This window comes from Pristiophorus japonicus, chromosome 22 (assembly GCF_044704955.1).
Source record: "Pristiophorus japonicus isolate sPriJap1 chromosome 22, sPriJap1.hap1, whole genome shotgun sequence".
In the NCBI taxonomy this organism is placed as follows: Eukaryota; Metazoa; Chordata; class Chondrichthyes; family Pristiophoridae; genus Pristiophorus; species Pristiophorus japonicus.
Genome location: NC_091998.1, coordinates 52,212,557 through 52,231,049, shown reverse-complemented (window position 1 = coordinate 52,231,049; position 18,493 = coordinate 52,212,557).

The window sequence follows — 18,493 nt, the reverse complement described above, 5'->3', positions numbered from 1 at the left end:
TAGCTTTCTTGTTATTTTAGCTTCTTACGGTAGCTACCCTATGCCTCACCCTTCCGGGATCTAGGCGGCTTGCCCCCTTTTCTAGGACAGCCTAGGCACTTTCCCCCTTAAGCTAGGAAAATCCTTTTAAAATTCCTCTTTTTCTTTTTTTTACTTTTAATTTTGTTCGTTTGGGATCTCGTTATCAGAGGTCCTGCAGACTACGCCAGAAACTGTCGAGGAAATTTCTAAGTTAAAGTAACTCAAGCGGAGATTTCAGAGTCTTGCTTCAAGAGATTCTTTAATATGTACAGGCGAGATATCTCGGAGAGCTGCTTGGTCCTTACCAAGGCAATACTCCGAAATTCTATAGAAACTTGTTCCATCTTTATACAGAAAAAAAGGAATTTTATCTCTACAATTGACACCTACATTATTCAGGAACATTACCAATTCTAAACAGGGCACAAAGGTCAGTTTACACAGCCCAACAGTATCTTGTCACGTCATTATTCAATCTTTTCGAGGGTCAGCAAGATCATCACTAAAAGCCCCTCTTATCAGAGAAATCAGTTTGTCCAGGCAATGGGGGTATCTTAACATATACAAATACCAGATGTACAGCTTTCATGTTATCTGTTCTTTTCTAACAAAGAAGAGACATCAAGTATTTTCTGGCCTTGCAGGATTCTGCAGTCTCAGCACAGAATTCTGCAGTCTCAGCACAGAATTAAACTTACTAAAAGGAAGAGAGAAATTTAACCCCTTCCTATATCGTGAACTAAAGTTCTTCCACAAGGGCAATATACCATTTGCCTTCTTTACCGCCTGCCGTACCTGTATGCCAACTTTCAATGACTGATGAACCATGACACCCAGGTCTCGTTGCATCTCCCCTTTTCCTAATCTGCCACCATGCTGATAATATTCTGTCTTCGCATTTTTGCCCCCAAAGTGGATAACCTCACATTTCTCCATATTATACTGCATCTGTCGTGTATTTGCCCACTCACCTAACCTGTCCAAGTCACGCTGTAGCCTCTTAGCGTCTCCTTCACAGCTCACACCACCACCCAGTTTAGTGTCATCTGCAAACTTGGAGATATTACACTCAATTTCTTCATCTAAATCATTGATGTATGTTGTAAAGAGCTGGAGTCCCAGCACTGAGCCCTGCAGCATTCGACTAGTCACTGCCTGCCATTCTGAAAAGGACCCGTTTATCCTGACACACTGCTTCCTGTCTTCCAACCAGTTCTCTATCCACGACAGAATATTACCCGCAATACCATGTGCTTTGATTTAGCACACCAATCTCTTATGTGGGACCTTGTCAAAAGCCTTTTGAAAGTCCAAATACACCACATCATAAGAACATACGATCATAAGAATTAGGAACAGGAGTAGGCCATCAAGCCCCTCGAGCTTACTTCGCCATTCAACAAGATCATGGCTGATCTGGCTGTGGACTCAGTTCCACTTACCCGCCCGCTCCCCATAACCCTTAATTCCATTATTGGTTAAAAATCTATCTATCTGTGATTTGAATACATTCAATGAGCTAGCCTCAAACTGCTTCCTTGGGCAGAGAATTCCACAGATTCACAACCCTCTGGGAGAAGAAATTCCTTCTCAACTCGGTTTTAAATTGGCTCCCCCGTATTTTGAGGCTGTGCCCCCTAGTTCTAGTCTCCCCGACCAGTGGAAACAACCTCTCTGCCTCTATCTTGTCTATCCCTTTCATTATTTTAAATGTTTCTATATGATCACCCCTCATCCTTCTGGACTCCAACGAGTAAAGACCCAGTCTATCATCATAAGGTAAGCCCCTCATCTCCGGAATCAGCCTAGTGAATCGTCTCTGTACTCCCTCCAAAGCTAGTATATCCTTCCTTAAATAAGGTGACCAAAACTGCATGCAGTACTCCAGGTGCGGCCTCATCAACACCCTGTACAGTTGCAGCAGGACCTCCCTGCTTTTGTATTCCATCCCTCTCGCAATGAAGGCCAACATTCCATTCGCCTTCCTGATTACCTGCTGCACCTGCAAACTAACTTTTTGGGATTCATGCAAAAAAAAAGGAAAAAAAAGGGCCTTGTAAATGTCTGGTGTGTCACCCAGGTCGGGTGGCACGGTTTAATGTTTTATGTTTTGCAGATAAACTCCAAAAAGAGTTTCATGCACAAGGACCCCCAGGTCCCTCTGCACCGCAGCATGTTGTAATTTCTCCCCATTGAAATAATATTCCCTTTTACTGTTTTTTTTTCCAAGGTGGATGACCTCACATTTTCCGACATTGTATTCCATCTGCCAAACTTTAGCCCATTCGCTTAACCTATCTTAATCTCTTTGCAGCCTCTCTGTGTCCTCTACAAAACCCACTTTCCCACGAATCTTTGTGTCATCTGCAAATTTTGTTACACGACACTCTGTCCCCTCTTCCAGATCATCTATGTATATTGTAAATAGTTGTGGTCCCAGCACCGATCCCTGTGGCACACCACTACCCACCGATTCTCCCTGGTTCTCCCTTGTCCACTCTATTCCTTGCATCCTCAAAAAATTCCAAAAGATTTGTCAAGCATGCATTTCCCTTCATAATCCATGCTGACTTGGACCGATCTTGTCGCTGCTTTCCAAATGCGCTGCTATTTCATCCTTAAGAATTGATTCCAACATTCCCACGACTGATGTTAGGCTAACCAGTCTATAATTATTTGCTTTCTCTCCCTCCTTTTTTAAAAAGTGGTGTTACATTAGCTACCCTCCAATCCATAGGAACTGATACAGAGTCGATAAACTGTTGGAAAATGATCACCAATGTTTCTAGGGCCACTTCCTTAAATACTCTGGGATGCAGACTATCAGGCCCTGGGGTTTTATCGGCCTTCAATCTCATCAATTTCACCAACACCATTTCCCATCTAATAAGGATATCCTTCAGTTCCTCCTTCTCACTCGACCTTCGGTCCCCTAGTACTTCCGGAAGGTTATTTGTCTCCTCCTTCGTGAAGACAGAACCAAAGTATTTGTTCATTTTGTCTGCCATTTCCTTGTTCCCCATTATAAATTCACATGAATCCGACTGCAAGGGACCTACCATTTAACGTGTATTTCCTTGCCTTGTTCGCCCTCCCCAAATGCATTATTTCACACTTCTCCAGATTGAATTCCATTTGCCACTGTTCTGCCCACCTGACCAGTTCATTGATATCTTCATGCATTATACAGCTTTATTCTTCATTATCAACCACACAGCCGATTTTAGTTTCATCTGCAAACGTCTTAATCATACCCCCTACATTCAAGTCTAAATCATTGATATAAATCACAAAAAGCAAGAGACCTAGTACTGAGCCCTGCAGAATCCCACTGGAAACAGCCTCCCATTCATAAACTCGCCCATCAACTATTCCTATTTGCTTCCTGCCTCTGAGCCAATTTTGGATCCAACTTGCCACTTTGCCCTCAATCCCATGAGCTTTTACGTTTGTGACCAGTCTGCCATGTGGGACCTAATGAAAAGACTTGTTAAAGTCCATATATATTACATTATATTCACTACCCTCCTCAACTCTCCTTGTTACCTTCTCAAAAAATTCACTCAAGTTCGTCAGACACGATCTTCCCTTAACAAATACATGCTGACTATCCTTGATTAATCAATGGGTTAGAGTTTCCATTATTTTTGTATGCATAACGCCCACTTAACGTTCATTTTTCCACTGAAATGAGATGTAACGCCAGATCTCGCCCATTTAGCCACAAAATGGTAACTGACACCCATTTTTGGGACACTTATCGCCGAGCTTTACTTTCGGCATTGATGTAAAACTGCTCAAAAATGGGCCCACCCACTTTTTTGGGGTGGAATCATCAGAATGTGTGAAACCAACGCCTGTAATATCACCCAGCGTCACTTTCAAAACATAATTAACGCTGAGATTCAATAATATCGCCCGCCCACTTTTTTTATCGTAAAGATTAAATTTGCCAAAACTAACACCCTGTATATTGCCCAGCTTCACTTTCACCACCTCACACACATCTCGCTCATAATATCGCTCACCCAAAACACAACTCTGAAAAAGTGGAGCTGTTCTGAACTAATCACAGCGGAGTGGGCGCCATTTTTCAAATTGCAAGTCTCTTCATTGAAAAGGCTGCTTCAACTTCGGGGGAGTTTGGATTGACACTGGAGTTCTTCTCAGGTGAAGTGACCATGTCAACAGACATCTTGTCAGACTCTGGATGATTGGATTTCACTGTAGGTGTCTTTTAGTATTGAAATTATTGCTTCTGATCAATCGACATTATATTTTCATTGGAACGGGGCCAGCCATTTCTCAGCCTGCATCGATTAATACGCATATGCTGCAGAGTGCAAATGGCACAATGTCTAATGCATTACGTGCCCAATCTAAGATGTGCCAGAATGAGGTCGAGGTCCAGACCATACTCACCCCGCACTTACAGGGAGAAGTGGTTTCACCTCAACGTATCCGAGAACACCTGCCTTCGGAGACTGTGTTTCGGTAAAGTGATGATCTCTGAAATATGCCAGCTCATCAGGACAGATCATTAGCCTGCCATCACCTTTAGGACATCACTGTCTGTCGAGGTCAAGGTCAACGCGGTACTGTCATTCTGCGTCCGGTTCCTTTCGAGCCTCCACTTTCGAGATTTCCCCTCTGTCACACCATGCCACACATCGCTGCATTAGACAGGTCATGCTCGTCCTGTCCGTGCATAGGATGGACTTTATCAGCTTCCCCATGACCACGGAGGCTCAAACTGACAGGGCTGGAGCATTCTACCGCATTGCTAAGTTCCACGAGGGGACATAGTCTCAGAATAAGGGGCGGCCCATTTAAAACTGAGATGAGGAGGAATTTCTTCTCTCAGTGGGTTGTAAATCTGTGGAATTCTCTGCACCAGAGAGATGTGGAGGTTGGGTCAATGAATATATTTGAGGTGGAGACAGACAGACTTTTGAGTCATAAGGGAATACAGATTTATGGGAAGTGGATCTGAGTCCGTGATCAGATCAGCAATTATCTTATTAAATGGTGGAGCAGGCTTGAGGGGCCAAGTGGGCTCCTCCTGCTCCAATTTATTATGTTTTTATGTTTAATCAATTAGGAATATAGGGACAGGAGGTCATTTAGCCCCTCGATCCTGTTCTGCCATTCAATAAGATCATGGCTGATCTATGACCTAACTCCATATATCCGCCTTTGAGCCATATCCCTTAATAACTTTGGTTAACAAAAATCTCTCAATTAAAAGAAAAGGACAATTTGCATTTGTATCGCGCCTTTCATGACCACCATGCGTCTCAAAGGGCGTTACATCAAATGAGGTACATTTGAAGTGCACTTACTATTGTAACGTGGGAAACGTGGCAGCCAATTTTCATATAGCAAGCTCTCACAAACAGCGATGTGATAATGACCAGATAATCTATTTTTGTTATGTTGATTGGGGGATAAATATTGGCAAGGACACGGGAAAGAACTCCCCTGCTCTTCTTCGAAATAATGCCATGCGATCTTTTATGTCCAACTGAGAGTACAGACGGGGCCTCGGTTTAACGTCTCATCTGAAAGACGGCACCTCCGACAGTGCCGCTCTCCCTCAGCATTGCGCTGGAGTGTCAGCCTAGATTTATATGCTCTAGTCCCTGAGGTGGGACTTAAAATCTAGGAACTAAAATAAACAAGTGGCCTAGAATCAATTGCCGATTGCGTAAGAGAATTCCAAACTTCTATCACCCTTTGTGTGTAGGAGTGTTTCCCAATTTTGCTCCTGAAAGATCTGGCTCTAATTTTTAGACTACGCCCCCTAGTCCCAGACTCCCTAAACAGAGGAGAATAGTTTGTCTTATCTGTTCCCCTTTGTACCTGATCTCCCACAAGTTTCTAATTTCTTAGGAATATACCCTAATTTTTGTAATCTCTCCTCGTAATTTAACCCTTGGAGTCCGTGTATCATTGTGGTAAACCTACGCGGCACTCCCTCCAAGGCTAATATATTCTCCCCAAAGTGTGGTGCACAATAGTTGCCATTAGATGAAGCCAATCCTAGGTTTTCAGACACTGTCGCAGGAAATGAAGACTGAGAGTGGAGTTTAGGAGTTCAGTAGATTTTAGATCTTGGGAAAGGAATGCGAGAGAGACTCGAGCTCTGTTGTTGAGCCTTGATTTCAACAAAGTTTCAGAGAGAAAAATAGCATAGCGTAGAATGTATCGTGTCTTTCTCACACACTCCCTTTCTCACACTCTTTCTCTCACACTCCGTTTCTCGCGCACAATCGCTCTCTCACGTACATTCTCTCCCTCGCACACTTGCTTTCTTGCACACATTTCTAATTGAAATAGTGGGTTAGAGTAAAAATCCCAGACTATAATTGCTGTGAAATATGTTAATTGTAATTTTGCCATTGCTTGGAGGAGACCAGGCTCCCATTCCCCAATGACACTGTGTTCTTTCTGAAACACATGTTTCTACATTGGAAGGGAGCAGTTGGTTTTATTCAAACTCATTTCACAACACCACCCCACACTGGACATTCAACAGAAGGGTCGTTTCTCTTGTGGACACTGTACCGACAATTCGGCTGATCAAAGACGGCTACACAATCGTCCGGGAAATTTGTTGGTCTGGAAAACCTGGAACAAAGATCAGAAAACCAAAGGTGAGCAATGCGGAGCGTTCATGAGCCACAGTCAGCAAGGGTTCAAAGTGCACGGTCCTGGTCTCCTAGAACACGCTCGCCAGTATCTCTCATCAACTGGTGGACAACCATTGGGCACGTTCTTTGTGCCCCCCACCCGCCCCCTACTTCCTGAGTAGCCAATTGGAGAGTGGCAGCAGGAGACATCATGTATCCTCACAAGAGAAGCAATTCAAAGGACATCTTTTTACCCAAACTTTCTCTTCTGATGGCGGAGACTTGGGCTTGAACCGTACCTCGCCACGATGGAGTGTTTGACGGGTGGCGCTTCTATCTGTTTATCCCACCCGCCCCCCCCCCCCCCCCGCTCCCATCCAATTCCCCACTCCCGCCCCATTCCACTCTCCCCACCCCACCGCATCTCATTTCAGTCTCCCTCCCCAAACCCCCACATCCCATCCACGTCCCCCTGCCCCCATGTGATCTGTGCCTCCATCTCGATCTTGCATCCAGTGTGTGTGTGCGATGCTTCATGCTGCCCCAAGAATAGAAACAATCAAGGAAGAAAGACAGTCTTGCTGCTTGCTTCTGACCTGCAAGCGGCAATTCACAAGTGTCCGCCAAACACAGAGCGCCCTCAGCAGCATCCATGAACCTCCAGCGGCCCTCCCCGTGCGCCTGGTCATCCCACTCGGCTTTGTGACTTGTAAAGAAGCAGGATAATTTAAAAGCAGCTGCACCGCTGCAGAATAACACGTCCCGGAGACGACTGCGCACAAACTAGCGGAGGATCACTTACGTGGTACAGCAATGAATCCACCCAGAGGAGCAACTGCATCTGAGACAGGCGGAGTTCAACCAGCTTTCCCCATCATCGTGCAGGGTCCCGTCAGCCTGGTCTGTGCAGGCCTTGATCGGCAACCCATTGGGACCTGTAGGCGATAAAAAAGAAAGAAAAGCTTGCATTTATATAGCGCCTTTCACGGCCACCGGACATCTCAAAGCCCTTTACAGCCAATGATATACTTCTGGAGTGTGGTCACTGTGTTATGTGGGAAACACAGCAGCTAATTTGCGCACAGTAAACTCCCGTAAACAGCAAGGTGATAATGATCGTGATCATCTATTTTTTTGTTATCCTGATTGAGGGGATAAATATTGACCAGGACACCGGGGATAACTCCCCTGCTCTTCTTTGAAATCGTGTCATGGGACCTTTTACGTCCATCTGAGCGAGCAGACAGGGCCTGGGCTTGACATCCCATCTGAAAGACGCCACACCCGACAGTGCAGTATTCCCTCGGGCTAGATCTTGTGCTTCAGTATCTGGAGGCGGAGTCGAACACACAACCCTGGGACTCAGAAACGAGCGAGCTAGAGACTGAGCTCCGATTGACAGCCGGGAAAGAGCTGCAGGTGACGGGGTTTGGAGCTGCCCCTTTGACCTCAATCAGGAACCTGAGATATAGAAGCTCGGGTAAAATAAGCCCCGCCCCAGTCCTTGCTCCCAGCCCGGAATCACCCCCCTCCGCCCTCACCCGTCCCCCCACCTTAGTGCAGAGTTTGCAACTGTTCAGTACGTACCAAACGCCGGAGGAGACACTCTATAGCAGGAGGATTCTGCATGCTCAACAGCTAGGAGCAGAACAGCGACACTCACAAAGAATTTCTGGTAATGGGGGCAAAAAAAGATCATGTTTAGGAACTCTTGTGTTACACTATTTCCCAATCCGGTATGAAATCGCTGGAAGTTCCCCACCCAGAGCGTTGTGCGATAAACCGCCAGGATTCAGTCAAGAGACAATGAGATGTGTTGTGGACAGTCAGAGAGGACTGAGGGCAGATGCTAAGGAGTAGTTTGGTTGATGTGGTCTATCAGAACAGGGACAGGATTGTTGGGCCCAATGGCCTTTGCCTGATGCTACAACTTCACATACATCCTTGCCGACCAATTGTTCACCCTGGGGATGCACAAGGTGACATCTCGGTTCATTGCCTCTACAGGGTTCACGTGGGAGTTGGCTTATAAGTTGAGCACATGACCATTTCAGGTAGGGGTTGCGAACCCTCCAGGGTTACCCTGGAATCTCCAAGAATTAATTTCCAGGACACTGCTGCGAGCAACTCCGGACACAAGTCACGGCGCCATTAAAGAAAGTGCGTTTTTTATTCGTTAATTCGAAAACTTTCACTTATTAGTGACAAAAATATTGGATATGGGGTAAAAAAAAAGTCTGTTTGACAGTCGGGAATAATCCAATTGGGAGTCTGTCGGCTTTACAATTGACGTGAGCAGGTGGTGCTCCTCGAGGATTGGACGAGTCGTGCGACCAAAGGCGGTGTGTCGGGGCGGGACCGTTAATGACTCGAGGTCATGTGATTCAACCTCCAGGAATATGTCCAACCAGAGATGGCAACTGTAATGTCAGGAGAACATGTTGCACGTTCGAGTATTTCAAGGGACGATTTTCGCCTCACTTCTTATTAATATCATTTTTCAAGTTCACAATCTAGATTATCTTTCCAGCTTTTTGATAAAGAATTGAAGTTTACACACGAAACAAGGTGATGAATGTCAATGCTGGGTAGATATCTTGACGTTGTACAAACAGTAACCCCATTAAGCCCTCCCAGTTCAGCTACAGCATGGTTATCTACCGAGCAAAGCTCCCTTTACTCTACCTAAACCGTCTCATTCAACCCCTTACCTCCGAAGGACAACCCCTGCAGAACCATTCTAATATATACAGTTAAAAAAAGATACATTCTTATGATGTGAGCGTTGCTGGCAAAGCCGGTATCTATTGCCCATCCATAATTGCCCTTGAGAAGCTAGTGGTGAGCCGCCTTCTTGAACCGCTGCATTCCATGTGGTGACGGAGCTCCCACAGTGCTGTTAGGGAGGGAGTTCCTGGATTTTGACCCAGCGACACTGGAGGGACGATCGATACATGCCCAAGTCGGGATGGTGTGGGTGACATGGAGGGGAACCTAGAGGTGATGGTGTTCCCATGCACCTGCTGCCCTTGTCCTTCCAGTGGTGGAGTTTGTGGGTCTGGGAGCTGCTGCCGAGTATTGTACCCGAGACCGTTTATGAGTGCTGAAGTTCAGCCGGTTCAAGGTCCGGGGCATTGCCGTCTCCGGCTCTCCCATTTCTGAGGACCAGGGGAAGGGTCTGCTCGCTGCCCACTGACTCGTTCACAGGTTCTTCACACTCGGGGTCAGCCCTGCGCGCACCTCGACGACACTAATCCAACTGTTGCGTATTCCAACAACATTTCTCAACAACATTTCGCAACTCTGCTCCTGCCGCTCAATGTCCAAATCAACAACCTGTGGAGTGAGCAAGTTCACTCAAGTAATACATTATCATAATGATTATCTTTCAGTAAACCAAAGCATTACTGCAGGTCACTTCCAGCGGCGGCATCTTCCGAGGCGCAATAATCCCTCGAACCTATAAACACAATATTTCTCGCACTCAAACATACCATGATCCTACCAACGAGACACGCGCTATCCAGACACGGAACGAGCAACTTCTGTCCTGTGTCCTGTGGCGGAGGCTTTTATCCTTCAGCTTCATCATTGGAAAATGCAAATTGTCGCACGGGTCATTCAACTCGAGTTAACGCTAGCTGTGTGTTTAGTTTCTAAACGGACTGCTGGTCCCTGAGCCACCAGCTGAACAAAAACAGATCGATTGCTCCAATAAAGACAGAAGGTTGATGCCCTCGAGACATCCGAGAAGTTCTGTTGATCATTAGTTCGATGGTTTTATGAGAAGTGTGTAATTCTGTGGTATGAAAATACTCAACCATGTATACAGATCCCTCCAAAACCTCGTCACCCTCCCTATCTCTGGAACCTCCTCCAGCCCCTGCAACCCTCCGAGATCTCTGCGCTCCACCAACTCTTGCTTCCTGCGATTCCTGATTCCCATCGCTCCACCTTTGGCGACGTGCCTTCAGCTGCCTGGTCCCTAAGCTCTGGAATTCCCCCCCTATACTCAACCTCTTTCTCCTTCTCTAATACGCTCCTTGAACCTTACCACTTTGACACAGCTTCTTACGTGTCTTCTTACGTGGCTCGGTGTTAAATGTTGTTGAAGTAGCCTTAGAAGTGGGCCAAGCAGCTTAGATTATTTTTCATGTCAAGTGTTTTTTCTCTGTTACAGATCTATAGATCCTAAAACATATGCAGTGAAAGAGAAAAGCCAATGGGGTCTTGCATTGCGAGGGTGAGGATAGGCCCCAGGACCTGCAGTTCTGGGCGCCACCAAGGTTATAATGAGTACCAAAAAATTCGGGGCCAATCAAGTTGGAACATAGGAAAAGGAACAGGTTAAGGCCATTCAGCCCCTCGAGCCTGTTCTGCCATTCATTGAGATCTGTTCTGCGATACACACGATATTGTATTTATACAGATGGACTCTTACAACATTGTTCCTGTTGCGATGTCCTGCTGATATGGAGATTAGTTGATACAAAGGCAGATAAGCCTTTCTGATGTGTGGACTCAGTGCTCCCAGTTACTGAAGAGCGAGGCTACTGACCCTTGGAGCCTTTACCCACATTCTGTCAGCCAAGGCAGGCAATTGCTTCAAGGCCAACGTCAACTGTTATCCGCTTGGATGAAGTGCGCAAGAGCAAGGTGTTTTAACAAATTCATTCCTGGAATGTGGGCATCGCTGGCATTGGCCGGCATTTATTGCCCATCACTAATTGCCCCTCGAGAAGGTGGTGGTGAGCCGCCTCTTGAACCGCTGTAGTCCTTTTGGTGAAGAGGCTCCCACAGTGCTGTGAGGGAGGGTGTTCCAGGATTTTTAGCCAGAGACATGAAGGAATGGCCGAGATATTTCCAAGTCAGGAAGATGTGTGACTGGCAGGGTAATTTGGAGGTGGTGGTGTTCCCATGCGCTTGCTGCCCTTGTCCTTCTGAGTCAGCGAGGTCCCGGGTTTGGAACGTGCTGTTGAACAAAAGTGTGTAACGGGGCAGGGGGAATGGGTGTTGGGGAGTGTATCTCTCCCAGCCATCCCCACACCCGACCGTCGTCATGGGGATTCGGTGCTCGCCTTGGGTGACCAAAACAAAACAGTTATGTTATTTTTTTAACAAACAGATCCACTCTACACACCAATCAAGCAAGACTTGATTAAAATAACTGGCCAGGGTTCGCGTCCGGTAAAGTTTTCAGCTTCGCAACAGAGACATCGAGGCGGAGCTGCCAATCAGAGTGTGGGACTGGGACTTCCAATCACAGTGTGGCACTGGGACATCCAATCAGAGTGTGGAACTGGGACATCCAATCAGTGTGTGGGACTGGGACATCCAATCAGAGTCTGAGACTGGGACATCCAATCGCAGTGTGGGACTGGGACATCCAATCAGAGTGTGGGACTGAAACATCCAATCAGAATCGGAGACTGGGACTTCTAATCAGAGCGTGGGACTGGGATATCCAATCTTAGTGTGGGACTGGGACTTCCAATCAGAGTGTGTGACTGGGACATCCAATTACAGTGTGGAATTAGGATATCCAATCAGAGTGCGAGACTGGGACTTCCAATCAGAGTGTGGGACTGGGACTGCCAATCAGAGCGCGAGTCTGGGACTTCCAATCACAGTGTGGGACTGGGATATCCAATCAGAGTTTGAGACTGGAACATCCAATCAGTGTGAGACTGGAACATCCAATCAGAGTCTGAGACTGGTACATTAAATCAGAGTTTGAGACTGGGACTCTGAAACAAAAGCAAAAGAAAGTGGATGCTAGAAATCTGAAGTCAAGGCAGAGAAAATTCTTGACCCAAGGAGTGGTGAGAATGTGGAACTTGCTGCCACACGGAGTGGTTGAGGCCAATAGCTAGTTACATTGATTGGAGAGTCTGCGATTAGGGAGCATAGTATAAAAATTAGGGACACTGTAGGGAAGATAATATTTTCTCAAAGCGCAAAACTAGGAACTGAGGGGCGGGGGATGGGAGGGCGGTAGGGGGGCAAGGAGGCTTGGGAGTCCAATACACCAATCGACAGCAGATACTAACATTCATCAAAATGGCTCATGGAATATTAGCCTTCATCTAAAGTGGGCTGGAATACAACAGGGAGGAAGGTGTGGTTCAGTTATACAGAGCCTTGGTCAGACCCCATCTGGAGTATAGGTATAGAGGAGACAATCCAAGGTCCACAATCTCTCTCGCATTCTCAGATTTCAGATTGTAATGCATTTGCTTCATGGGTTATTTGCTTAAGAATTCACAGCGACACATTGCTATGAACAACTAGTTGCTTTTTTAGCAAAAGGTTTAACAATCATGGGACACATTTCCAGTTCATCCAGCAGGCTCACAACAACTGCGTCATCGTGGATTCCAAAACCCAATTGGCTGGGGCTTTATTGAGTCTTGTGAACATCACGTGACTGGCTAAGCCACTCCCAACTCATCAGCTCAACAACAATTTTATGGCCTACAAGTAACCAAGTGCCCCAAGGAACCTTTTTAAACGGTCAAAACAACTAGAAAACAAAACAAATTAAATTAAAATTAGGTTGCCGGGGTGATGATGATGCAACAGTTCTCCAACTATTTTAAGTAGAACTTTAAATCAAGTGCCCCCTTGTTTTTTTTCTGAGCACAACAAAAACACAAATTATACTAGTGCCCCCTGGATAAAAGAGGAGGTGGGGGCACTAAACTGACAACCTAAACAAATTAAACTTTAGACATTAAAATCAAATTAAAATTTGGTTGCCGGTGGTGATGATGCACTCCAGTCCCTCCGGCGCCCACCTCTTACGGAAGGGCGCGAATATAGTGGTGGACACCGTGTGCTCCATCTCCAGGGACACCCTGGCTCAGATATAACCGCGGAAGAGAGGCAGGCAGTCGGACTGAATGACCCCATCGACCGCCGCTGCCTGGACCAGGTGATGGCCATGAGGAGGCCTTCCGAACTGCCCACTCCCCTCCGCACAGGGTGACCAAAGATCAGGAGTGTGGGACTGAAGTGCAACCAGAATTTGAGGTGCAGCCCTTTCAAATATTGGTAGAGGGGCTGCAAGCTCACACATTCAATAAAAACACGTATAATATGCATCCGGTCTAGTCAGATCGATGTCCAATTTCACTCTGTTGAGGTATTGCATTGGGTGGTGGGGTGTCTCGGTCTCAGGAGGGTTTCCATTACCAACACTGGGAGATTTCCACTCTGCAGATTCAGTGCGCAATTTGCTGGAAGGAAATGTCAATAGCCTGTCACTGAAATGGTTTTCTCTCCTTCCCCATCCTATCTGCCCCTCTTTTCCCCCCACCCTCACACCCTGAACTAATTTCGCCTCTTGTGCTACATTCTGTCTGTCAGGCTACTTTAGAGTCCTCCCAGAATTATAAACTCTGCATTTTATCTTCCACTATCTGTTTATACTTTCAAGCAAAAATTTTCATTTTTGAATGGCATTTTTTATTTCGTCTTGTGTGGGCTCGCTCTCTCTCTCACTTCCACTGAGTCTGGAGCAGGTCCCAGTGGAAGAACAGTTGAAAGTCTCAGAGGTTTTTTTAAGCAAGCCCATGGAAGGAAGGTGTGGAAAATGTTTACTTGTCCTCATTGGGTTGTTGCACTAAGTAGTTTCTACGGGTAGAGATGGGTCCCATGCCTCCCCCTCCATCCCCGCCCCCCACCCGCCTCCACTTTGCCAGGTTTGATCAATCACCCATGCCCCAGACCTCTTGGCGATTATAGTTAAGAGGCTAAATGACCCATCACCCAGCCACATCCACAAGAGCAGCAATACATATGTCCTCCCCTGCCCTGTTCTCCATCCAATCAGTGGAGGCAGAACTGGCTAACTGGAAGGATAACTGTAAGGAGCGGGACATTTGGAGGACTTGGTGCTATTGGGAGGCCAGCGGGGGTGTGTATCACTCAGTATGGGCAGATTGACATCAAGAAACAGCTGCACGTGGCCATAGTCTAGGGTGGGCTGATAGGGCAGACCACTGGAAAACCTGGATGGATGCCTTCAGACGTGTAAAAATTGCCCTTTGTATCACCGTAGCCCCAGTGACCACGACACGGCAGTCCCGAGGAACAGCTCCAGGCCCGAAAGGTCGACTGACCCCCTATTTGTCCGCACATGCTGCCAGGACCGTTGAGCATTTTCAGCTTCTTGTGTTTTTGTGTCCACTACGTAGCAGTTTGGTTTCATACTTGGACCACCTGACCCATCTCTCCTGAGCTCGGAGCGATGAACTAGGAGCTACAGCGTCTTGTGTCTGTACACCCTCTGTTTAGGTACTTCTCATTTTGTTGTGCAATTGTAACGTTGAATACACTACACGGTTGATGCGGTCATGCAATGCGCCACCAATCCAGTGAGGGGACTCCGTTTGCCTGTCTGGAAGGTGATTCTTTTATTTTCCCCAGTTAGCGTTTTTTTTTAAATAGTTTTGTATACTGTTTAAAACTGGTATGCACACACCCATTGTTTCTAAAAGGGTGAAGAAGGGGTCTTGAAACAGTTGCGAGTGGTTATCTGAGCAGCACTTTTATAGCGGCAATGTGTGCACTCTTGTGTCAGGCAAGCTTTCACGGGTGGGTGGGGTGGTGGGGGGGCAACGAATTGCAGCTTGGCTGGTGGCCAGAAATAAGCCATAAAACCAGGGGCGGGGAAAGCACATCCTCAAAGTGACCCATCTCTTTCCCCTGTCCCTCCCTCTGCTCGGCAGTCTTTTAAATAAGAAGTGTCAGATGAAGTCTATTTTATAAAGAACTTGATTTCCACGAAGAATCATTTGTAACCTGAGTTTTGACTTTTTGGCAAATGAGCCGGCGGTAGATTTCAGTTCCCCCCCCCCCTCCCCCCATACCCACCCCCTCACCCTTTTCTTAATACTCCAGTGCGTTAACTTGAAAGTGTGCTGCCAATGTCATATGTGACTAAATGGTTGGATTGTATGTCATGTGACACTAACTTCCACTTTATTTGGGTATTTTTTGACTGTTGTTGACTGGTCTGGTTTTATCTGTCAATAGGATGTAAAAAAAATCCTTGCAAAAACTCAGATGCTATTTTACTGTCTCCCATCATGTCCTAGTTTGAGGACTCCCAACTTGTAACCCAGCACAGGGGGACGGGAGGGGTATTTCCAAGAATGTTGAAGTTTACTCTTTTCATTGTGAATGGCGAGCATCATCGTCAGATGTGCTGGCAAAATCAGAGATGTTTTATAACATGTGTTGTCCTTAATAAATTAAAATATATTGAAAAACAAATCTTGCAAAAAGATTGCATTGTGGAATGCATTTATAGTGAAAGGATGAGGGCCCTTTGACCAGACAGTATTAACGTGGTGATGTGTCCCGGAGCAAGCCAGATAAGAAGTTTATGATTATTTTAATATGATTTTTTGCAGAATGCCCTCTTTTGAATAGTTAGGAAATCGCATTGCCTCTTTCACAAACCTGAATCCGGGAATCCGTGTAATCCTGTTATTTTCCTCCAATTCAGACGATAGGATAACGCAAAACATCCAAACAAGACCCAGGCTAATTGTTGGATTATGGGTTTGTTAGTGGGATGGGGCAAAAGATGCTCTTTTACTGTATAATAATACTGGTGTAAATATCTGAAACATGTGAACAGGCTTTTAACCGATAAAGTGTTCCATTCTATACAGAGAGACTGGAGGTTTGTCCATTTATTGCACTTGTATCCTGGCCCATTTCCGCTTGCCCTACAACACTCTGTTGGTGAGGCAGATTTATTCTATTTAAGAATGTGAGATTGGCCATGAGATTTTTTAATATATATATATATATATAGAACGAACCAATGACCTCTCTTGGTGATTAGCAGATTTTGAACACAATAACTGAAAAGTTTGATGTACAAAGTTTTGAAAGCCTAGAATTCAGGTTACAACTATTTATCATTATCTCCAAAGCAAAGGGATCAGTTTAGCAATCTGGTCCTTGTTGGAAATGGGAGCACTTGCACATTGCCTTAATTTATTGCATTATTTGGGGTTTGCTTCAAGCACAATGTTAGTGATTCTTGTTAAACTCAGAGGCTGCATGATGTGTGAAAGGGCATTAGTTCTGGTCAGATTGGGATGGAGGCGAGGTGATTGAGTGAAACAAAAATCTGAACTCTCACCTCTGGTCTGATTCTGCAAGGGATTGGGCCAGTCCACTGGGTTGTTCAGAGGTTGACCAAACAAAGGTAGTTCTAGAAGTAATCTATGGAAGCGGTTGGTCCTGTCTTGCCTTGCTCTTGGCTGGGTACACTCAGTCATTGAGTATATTAAAAACAGAGATCAATAGATTTGGGGGTATTAAGGGAATCAAGGGGTATGGGGATAGTGCAGAAAAGTGGAGTTGATGTAGATCAGCCATGATCTTATTGAATGGCAGAGCAGGCTTGAGGGGCCGATTGGCCTACTCCTGCTCCTAATTCTTATGTTCTTATGTTCTTACGGAACACGGACTCTTCCAGACCGCAGAAATTGCAGGCGGTCTGGGAGCATGAAGCAACTTAAAAATTTATTGCGTGGGACTGCTCCGCACAACACCCTCCAGGCCAAGTCCCCAATAATAGAGGGAGGACCCCCGCATAGAGTGCACTCCATTGGGAACCTCCACCTCCTCCAGATGGCAAGATGGAGTGCCATGGCGTGTCAACAGCTCTACAACTCTTTTCTTGCAAAACAAATTAAATAGTTAGTTCAACTGCCCCTGATTAAAGGTAGGGGAAACTCCAAACACTTTTCAAGTGTCCTTTTTTGTTTTTTGGGGGTGTTTTTTGTGGGGTTTTTTGGGGGATTTTGTGTTTGTTTTGGACACTAAAACCACAAATAATAAATTATCCCCTATAAAAGGGAAGAGACACTAAAACCCGGCAATAAAACAAATTAAACTTTAAAACATATAACATCAAATTAAAATTTGGTTGCCGGGGGTGATGATGCACTTCAGTCCCTCCGGCGTCCAGCTCTCGTGGAAGGCTGCGAGCGAATCCGTGGACACCACATGCTCCATCTCCAGGGACACCCTGGCTCAGATGTAAGCACAGAAGAAAGGCAGGCAGTCGAGCTGAACGACCCCCTAGACCGCCTGCTGCCTGGACCGTCTGATGGCGCCCTTGACCGTGTTCAGAAGCAGTCCTATGACGAGGCCCCTGGACCTACCCACTCCCCTCCTCACAGGGTGCTCAAAGATCAGGAGTATGGGACTGAAGTGCAACCAGAATTTGAGGAGCAGCACCTTCAACTATTGCAAGAGGGGCTGCAACCTCGCACCATTCAATAAAAACGTGGAACATGGACTCTTCCAGGCAGCAGAAATTGCAGGCGGTTTGGGAGCGCATGAACCAACTTAAAAACTTATTGCACGGGACTGCTCCATGCAACACCCTCCAGGCCAAGTCCCCAATAAATAGGGGGAGGACTCCCACGTAGAGTGCACTCAATTGGGGACCCCCCACCTTCTCCAGATGGCAAGATGGTATGCCATGGCATGGCAACAGCTCTACAACTATTTTGTTGCGAACCAAATAAACAGCTAGTTCAAGTGCCCCCTGATTAAATTAAGAGGGCAACCCAAAGACTTTTCAAGTGCCCTATTTTGGATTTTTGGGGGGGTTTTTTGTGTTTTTTTTCGTGTTTCTTTTTTGGCACTAAAACCACAAATTATGCAAGTGCCCTCTATAAAAGGGGAGGGGAACACTAAAAACCCGGCAATAAAAAAAAATAAACTATAAAACATGTAAAATCAAATTAAAATTTGGTTGCTGGTGGTGATGATGCACTCCGGTCCATCTGGCGCCCACCTCTAGC